The sequence below is a fragment of the Triticum urartu genome, chromosome 4A, assembly GCF_056163025.1.
Source record: "Triticum urartu cultivar PI428250 chromosome 4A, HENAU_Tu73, whole genome shotgun sequence".
In the NCBI taxonomy this organism is placed as follows: Eukaryota; Viridiplantae; Streptophyta; class Magnoliopsida; order Poales; family Poaceae; genus Triticum; species Triticum urartu.
The window spans coordinates 315,295,599-315,305,023 of NC_141876.1; positions in this window are offsets into that span (position 1 = coordinate 315,295,599).

The window sequence follows — 9,425 nt, forward strand, 5'->3', positions numbered from 1 at the left end:
ATTAAATAAGAGATATTGTGATATCCCAACATATCCATGTTCCAACATGGAACAAACTTCAACTTCACCTGCAACTAACAACGCTATAAGATGGGCTGAGCAAAGCGGTAACATAGCCAAATAACGGTTTGCTAGGAAAGGTGGGTTAGGGGCTTGACATGGCAATATGGGAGGCATGATATAGCAAGTGGTAGGTAGCGTAGCATAACAATAGATCGAACAACTAGAAAGCAAAGATAGAAGTGATTTCGAGGGTATGGTCATCTTGCCTGAGATCCCGCAAGGAAGAAGAACGAGTCCATGAAGAAGGCAAACAGACGGAGTCGAACGGATCCTCACAAACGCGACGTTATCGGAACTAACCCGAAGAGGCAACACTGGAAAGAAGCAAACAACATGGTAAACAACCATCACATAATCATGTCATGATGCACAACCAAGTATGATGCATGTCCGATTTAATGAGGCATGGCATGGCAAAATGCACAAGCAAATCTACAAGTTAAGTGGAGCTCAATATGCAACGAGTTGCATATTGATGAAACACCACAAAAATTATTTAGTTCTCTCCCGTTTAGGTACTCAACAAAATTAAATGTTGGTTAGCATGGCAAGAGGTGAAACATAATTAAATTAACTATCTAGTCAAGTTTAAATGAGGCCGGAAACAACAAATTCGGAAAATCCTCATATGCATTAAGCAATTTTAATGCAAACACCAATTGTAATCATTTTAAATGTTCTTATAATGATGCAGATGATATATGCAAGTTGGATGCAATTTTAAGAAAATATTGGCATGAGCATGTTATGAAGCATTTGTCATCGTGGCAGAAACGATAGGGGTGCCACAGCAACGAATCCGAAAATGATGCCACGGCAACATACCGGTTCCGGTAGCTCATGGAGATACTGGTGCAAAGGAAGTGTGGCAGGAGCGTGCAAAAGATGGTGGGGTGATCCCGGTAACCGGGTCCCCACGGGTTAGCGGCAAAAGAGGAGGACCGAGCAAGTGACAACTCGAACACGATGCAAACATAGGGTGCAAGTCATACATCACACAACATGGATTCGTTCCGCGGGTCATCGTCTCGGCGGTTATAATTCCGAAGCGTGCAAACGAGGACGGTTCGGGTTCGGTGCAAAGTAGAGGAAGTAGACGTTCTCGGGACGTTCGTAGTGAAAGTAGTCGTTCACGTTCATAGATGTTCGGGGTCACGACACGGGACTTGGCGTCCACGGCGTCTTCGCGGGTCGACGGTAGTGGTACATATCATAATGGAACTTGGTGCATCCAAGGTCTTCGGGCGTAGTGGTAGACATGTCATCGGGGTACTTGTCGGATCCACGAGGTACTTGGCAACAGTAGAGGTACACGTGGTCTTTAGCGTGAGCAGTTGTACACGGTCGAAGGGGAACTCGGCATATCCATGTACTTGGCGTTCCAGTGTGATAGTCGTTCGAGCGTCTGACAAAGCGGTACTTGGCGGTCTTCGAAAACACCAATGGTCGCAGTATGCGTTCTTGGCGGTTTCGTAGACGCGGCAGGGGTTCTTGACGCATCCACAGAAGGGTCTTGGCGTCCTTGGCGGATGAAGACCGTGGTGCAAGGTGGTGTCTTGGGGTCGGACGAGCGAGGCAAGGTGGCGCAGGAGCTTGAGGGCGCGGGGGCCATGGCGTTGAGCGACGAGCTGCTGCTGCTCGATGCAGACATAGGTAGCCAGGGGACGCGGAGGAAGCCGGGAAGACGGGGATGAGTGCCCGGGTGAAAAGGTCGCAAGGTCGTCGGAGCTTGGTGCAGATCCAAACGGCGAGGCCAACGCGGGATTGGGATCCGCCAGTGGAAGAGATGAACGGCGAGGTGGAGCTCGCGCACCGGGCGACGTCAGTGGACGAGGAAGGAGGCTGTGGCCTCGCGAGTTCCAGCGGCGGGGCACGGCTCACCGGCGAGCAACAGAGTCGCCGGGCACTGCCGTAGGTACATGGCGAGGATGCGAGGGGGAGGGGTGGCGCAAGGCGGCGCTGGAGGGAGCAGCAAGGTGGCGCCATGGGTCCTGGACGGCGGTGACGCATCTGTTGGCTCCTGGAGCTGGTGCTTGACCGCGGAGGGAGGTGGGTGGCGCGAGGTGGAGGAGAGGAGCGCGGGCGCTTCTCCTGGCGCGTGAGGAAGAGAGCGAGAGGAGGAAGAGATGGGGATCGAGCGATGTGGGTGTGGCGGCGGGCACATGAACGAGGTGGGAGATGTTGGGGCCTAGGGTTAGGGGCGCACGGGATGGGCCTTAGGAGAGGGATGGGCCAACACTGGGGAAAAGGATGGGCCGCGGGGACTCGGCTGGGGTCTCTACTGCTGTTGCTGCTCTCTTTTCTTTTCTATTTCTTCAGACAGAAATACAAAAAGGAAAGAGCAGGGGGAAAAGGAGAGGATCTAGAGAAATATAAAAAGATACTCATGATCCTGAAAATGTGCTCTATTTAACAAAATTGGTTTGGAGATTTTTAAAGGAAGTAAAAATAATTCAAGTTTGAATTAAATTCAAACTTGAACCATTTTAAACTCTAACCAAAACAATTCCAATTGAGATGAAATTTGTCAGAGAGGCTAGGTACATGGTGTTAGAATATTGGAGAAAAGATGAACATCAAAAGAGAAGGGAAAATGACACTTGCAGAAAAGGAAGAAAGGGAAGGAAGGAGGAGTGATGGTGCAAGAACCACACACGGAGCATGCGACAACACAACATGCATGAATATGACAATGCACATGATGATTATGAGAATGCAAACAAACACAAGCACAAAGGCTATATGACAAGGTAAGCATGGCAACACAATGAGTAGAACAACATAACAAAACAAGATGAGCCCGAAAGATGGAACCCCAACTAGAATTGGATGGAGATCAACATGGATATATTGCCAAATATGGAAGTTTTACATCTGGGTTGTTACAACTCTCCACCACTACCAGAGGATCTTGTCCCGAGATCTAGGACGGCACCGGAGAGAAACGGAAGAGGAACAGAAGAGGTAAAACTATGATGCTTCTTTGACAAACGAGTGAAAACACAATCCTTAAGAGGTTGAAAACTCGAAAAAAGAACACAACCGAGTTGAACGAAGTTGAGGGCACTCCGGTAGAAAAGAGAAACAAGGAACACCATGTGAACCTTGGAGGTTGCCAAGCTATGAATGACGAGCACAATGGACAAGAAGGAATTGAAACCACTTTGGTTGAAACGAGATAAACAAGGAACAAGTAAGAACAAATTCGAACATCACTCCGGTTGAAAAAAGATGCGAGACTTGATACGGTGAAAAGAACTTGAAGAGATGACACAACACTCCGGTTAAATAGATCAGTACGAAAAGAACACGATCCTCACAATTCGAGATTATGAGTGAAGAAAGCAACATCACAATGCCTCGGAAGAAAGAATAGAAGCTAGATCGTTAGGAAGAAAGAAAATAGAAGAAAATGATAACTTCTACCACCAATGAATTTGAAGGCACTCTTAGAACGAAGGATTGAAAGGAGTTGTTGAAAAATTAAACAACAAAAGAATAAGGTTGTTGTGGGCTTATGGAAAACTTCTCAAAATTAAGGTGAAATTCTGCCACTACGGAAACAATAGATTGGATTTTTATCAACAAGGAGACGAGAAGCTTATTTCACTGGGAGGATAAATGAAGAACTTGGGTCATTTATAAGCACCATAAATGGCAACAATCCTTAGGGAAGGCTTTAGGTGAAATATAACCCAAGGTAACTCCAATGAAGAGATTGATGGATTTAAAATACCTCATAGTTGACAACATGTGAATCATGAAACACAAACTCAAATTGTCAAGAGTGACATAACACCACGTAAAAAGATAAGATAGGAAGAATTGCACTTAGAAATGCAAGATGAAGAATGTTTGAACTCCTCAAAACAAGACATGTGTTGAGCACCATGTTTATTTCAGAGTACAGCTTGGCGGATCTTAACTTCGAGAGAGACCTTGAGGACAATTGAAGAATAAAAGGAATCCTTGATGGACCACCATGAAGAAACTCCCGAAGAACTCCAGATAGATTAAAGAAGGTCGCAAGGAAAACAAGCTTGAAAAGAATAAGATGAACCCTTGCATTGATTAGATGGAGCTCCGCGATGATATAACCGAGGAAAAAACTTGAAACTCCGGAAAGAAAAGATGAAGCATCTGGAACCGAGAATGTGCCATGATGAACATCTCTGGAAAGAAGAAATTAGGTCACTTGGATGAAACAATAATAAGAATTACGTTATGCGTATCCTTCACCAATTTAAATTGATGACAAGCAATGGATTTGGCATACTACTCATTCTGATTGGAAAAGATAAAGTAGAGATATAGCGTAAACTCAATGGACCACCAATAGGATTTGGAAACAACGAATGAATTGATATGAGAACATAAGAAGAAGGAATCTTGAACACACCACCATAAGAATTGGAAATGAACGAAGTAAAGGGATGAATCACCGGTAAGAACTAGAGAACAAATGAAGACACTTGAGGGAATTTGATACAAGAGAACGAAGAGATCACGAGCTGATTATAGAATATTTGAGCGATGCACCGGTAAGATTTGGAGAACGAGAGCTAAAAGCTGGAATGAATAATCCTGAGATGATGGGTTCCGGAGAATCAAACCAAAAAGACTCCTGAATTGCTCCGGATGGGTGAAAAAAATTCTCACAATCAAAACAATTACGAGAGAATTGTATCAAGCTTGAACTGAGAATCTTTGAAAGAACGGGTAAGGATTTAAGAGGAACTCTTCTTCGGTCTTCAAATGCAGAGAATGACGATGAGAAACACCACCATGAACTTTTGAGGTACTCCAGAATGAAAATTAGAAAGGTTGAACCACGATGAAAAGAATTTGAAAGATCTTAGAGAAGGACATTTGACTGATGATAATTCATTCTTACGTCAACTTTGAAAGATTTGAGAATAGCTCCGAGAGAATTAGAAGAGTCAGGTAAGATCCTGGGAAAAGACCTGTGGGTTAGGGCCCACTCAAAAGAAACACCGTTGAACGACTAAAAGATAGATTGGGCCTATTGAATTAAATGGCTTGAATAAGGTAAGACCATGAAACAGCTGAAAGGATTACGAATAGAAACTTGAATCTCCTGAGATATCTTCAGCACTCCTAAACAAATGAATAGCGAGAAGTGAATGATTAGGGGTGTGCACCGGCATGAGAAAACATTTGAAATAAGGAAAAGAATATGATCAACACTGAAAGCTTGAATTGAATCCATCGGAGAAGCAAAGAGAATGAAGAATGATGAACTTGAAGCTTCCTTAGCATCCTCCTGAGAATCATCGGATAAGAACATTGAAAGAATAGAATGGAGAGACTTCCCATCAATAAGATGGATACTTGATTAAGAAAATCGAGTCCTTAAAGAAAAAGGGTGGGAGGGCGGGAAAACAAAGGCAACTTGGGGACAGATGAAATAAAGACCGATGAGAATACTTAGAGTTGAACTTGCAGATGTTGAAAATGATCAGATCCACTTTAAGAGGAGCACACCGGTTGAGAAGAAATTGAAATGACAAACTCGATGATCAAGAAGGATTAGTATTCACATAGAAATATGAGAACACCACTTAGGAAAGGTATGGAATCCACATTTGACATTGAAGCAACTCAAATACCACAACAAAACAAAACAAAGGATTTGGTTTGCAGGATAAACCTGAAAAAAAACATATGATAGATCCCATATCGTATCATGTGTCTGTTGGAACGATATTCTAGGACCTACTTGAATTCCCACTTACAAACTCCCGAAACTTTCTGGTTATGCAATCAGGTGTTGGGGATACAGGGGAAGCATAATATCTCACCCAAACTAACAATTCCTACATCCAGCTGTATCCATACTTCAACACATAACCAAGAAACCTTCAGAAATCGTGTACCTCAACTTTCGAAAAGTATCCATTATACGAGTTATGGTGATACTCCCGAACTACCGCCCCAGTACTGGGTGGCGTCGAGGTTATCTCACCAACAACTGCATAAAAGAGATTTTTGATGTCAGCGAACTCAGGTATTCCAGAACTGCAACGATAAAATTGTGACGACAACACCTCAGAGCTCAACTCCCCGGGACACTGCCACGACCCCTAAATGTCAGGAGGCACCAAGAACAATGTTCTCATCACAAAACCATCGGAACGATTCCAAGATACCCGCGTGATCCTAATTTTTTTTCATGAAATTTGAGGAGAGAAGAGTCAAAACTCTACGTAAGGAGGCCTCACCAGAGCGACGAAGGGACTGGGGAGTAAAAAGAATCCTACTCTCCGATATATATAATCCTAAGACTCAAAACATTTTCTTCTAGACTCAACAACGTCAGTGATTCGATCAAGCAGGGGGCTCCTAAGTTGGGGAGGGCTCTGATTACCAACTTGTAACACCCACAATGCGGCTATATCCCCCACATGTCGGGGCACGACTTAGAGGCATAGCCGCATCGTAGGTTTGTCGCAAGAGGGGTAATCTTCACATAATCCCATTTACTGAATACGAAAGGGATAAAGAGTTGGCTTACAATCGCCACTTCACACAAATACAAGTTAAACATACATCATCCAGAATACAATCAAGGTCCGACCACAGAATCAAAATAAAAGAAAGCAACCCCAAAAGCTAGATCCCCGATCGTCCCAACTGGGCACCACTACTGATCAACTGGAAGCGAAACAACACAACAAACACAATCTTCATCGAGCTCCCACTTGAGCTCAGTTGCATCATCTACACTGGTATCATCGGCACCTACAACTGTTTGGAAGTATCTGTGAGCCACGAGGACTCAGCAATCTCACACCCACAAGATCAAGACTATATAAGCTTATGGGTAGGAAAGGGTAATGAGGTGGAGCTGCAGCAAGCACTAAGCATATATGGTGGCTAACATACGCAAATGAGAGCGAGAAGAGAAGCAACGCAATGGTCGAGTAACTAGAAGTGATCAAGAAGTGATCTTGAAACTACTCACGTTCAAGCATAACACAAGAACCGTGTTCACTTCCCGGACTCCGCCGAGAAGAGACCATCACAGCTACAGACACAGTTGATGCATTTTAATTAAGTAAAGTGTCAAGTTCTCTATAACCGGAAATTAACAAATTCCCATCTGCCCATAACCATGGGCACGGCTTTCAAAAGTTCAAGACCCTGCAGGGGTGTCCCAACTTAGCCCATCACAAGCTCCCACGGTCAATGAAGAATATTCCTTCTCCCGAGAAGACATGATTAGTCTCAGAATCCCGGTTACAAGACATTTCGACAAATGGTAAAACAAGACCAGCAAAGCCGCCCGATGTGCCGATAATCCCGATAGGAGCTGCACATATCTTGTTCTCAGGGCAACACTAGATGAGACATCCTACGAGTAAAACCAAACCTCAAGTTTCCCCGAGGTGGCCCCGTAGTCTACTCATTTCGGACCAACACTTAGAGAAGCACTGGCCCCGGGGGGTTAAATAAAGATGAACCTCAGGCTCGCGAAACCCAAGGGAAGGTTATAGGTTGTTAGGAAAATGTAAAACCAAGGTTGGGCCTTGCTGGAGGAGTTTTATTCAAAGAGAACTGTCAAGGGGTTCCCATAACACCCAACCACGTAAGGAATGGAAAATCAAGGAACATAACACCGGTATGACGGAAACTAGGGCGGCAAGAGTGGAACAAAACACCAGGCATAAGGCCGAGCATTCCACCCTTTACCAAGTATATAGATGCATTAATTAAATAATAGATATTGTGATATCCCAACATATCCATGTTCCAACATGGAACAAACTTCAACTTCACCTGCAACTAACAACGCTATAAGAGGGGCTGAGCAAAGCGGTAACATAGCCAAACAACAGTTTGCTAGGAAAGGTGGGTTACAAGCTTGACATGGCAATATGGGAGGCATGATATAGCAAGTGTTAGGTAGCGCGGCATAGCAATAGAGCGAACAACTAGCAAGCAAATATAGAAGTGATTTCGAGGGTATGGTCATCTTGCCTGAGATCCCACAAGGAAGAAGAACGAGTCCATGAATAAGACAAACGGACGGAGTCGAATGGATCCTCACAAACGCAAACCCAAAGAAGCAACACCGGAAAGAAGCAAACAACATGGTAAACAACCATCACATAATCATGGCATGATGCACAACCAAGTATGATGCATGTCCGGTTTAATGAGGCATGGCATGGCAAAATGCACAAGCAAATCTACAAGTTAAGTGGAGATCAATATGCAACGAGTTGCATATTGACGAAACACCACAAAAATTATTTAGTTCTCTCCCGTTTAGGTACTCAACAAAATTAAATGTTGGTTAGCATGGCAAGAGGTGAAGCATAATTAAACTAACTATCTAGTCAAGTTTAAATGAGGTCGGAAACAACAAATTCGGAAAATCCTCATATGCATTAAGCAATTTTAATGCAAACACCAATTGTAATCATTTTAAATGTTGTTATCATGATGTGGATGATATATGCAAGTTGGATGCAATTTTAAGAAAATATTGGCATGAGCATGTTATGAGGCATTTGTCATCATGGCGGAAACGAAAGGGGTGCCATGACAATGAATCCAAAAATGATGCCACGACAACATATCGGTTCCAGTAGCTCATAGAGATACCGGTGCAAAGGAAGTGTGGCGGGAGCGTGCAAAAGATGGTGGCGTGATCCCGGTAATCGGGTCCCCACGGGTTAGCGGCAAAAGAGGAGGACCGAGCAAGTCACAACTCAGACACGGTGCAAACATAGGGTGCAACTCATACATCACACAACATGCATTCGTTCCGCGGGTCATTGTCTCGGCGGTTATACCTTCGAAGCATGCAAACGAGGACGGTTCGGGTTCGGTGCAAAGTAGAGGAAGTAGACGTTCTCGGGACATTCGTAGTGAAAGTAGTCGTTCATGTTCGTAGATGTTCGAGGTCACGACACGGATCTTGGCGTCCACGGGGTCTTTGTGGGTCGACGGTAGTGGTACATATCATAATGAAACTTGGTGCATCCAAGGTCTTCGGGCGTAGTGGTATACATGTCATCGGGGTACTTTGTAACACCCACGATGCGGCTATATCTCCCACGTGACGGAGCACGACTTAGAGGCATAACCGCATTGTAGGCATGTTGCAAGAGGGGTAATCTTTACACATCCCATGTACTGAATAAGAAAGAGGTATAGAGTTGGCTTACAATCGCCACTTCACACAATACATAAATATAGCATTACATCATCCAGATACAATCAAGGTCCGACTATGGAACCAAAACAAAGACAACCCCAAATGCATAAGATCCCCGATCGCCCCAACTGGGCTCCAGTATTGATCGTCTGGAAAGGAAACGTAGTAACATCCT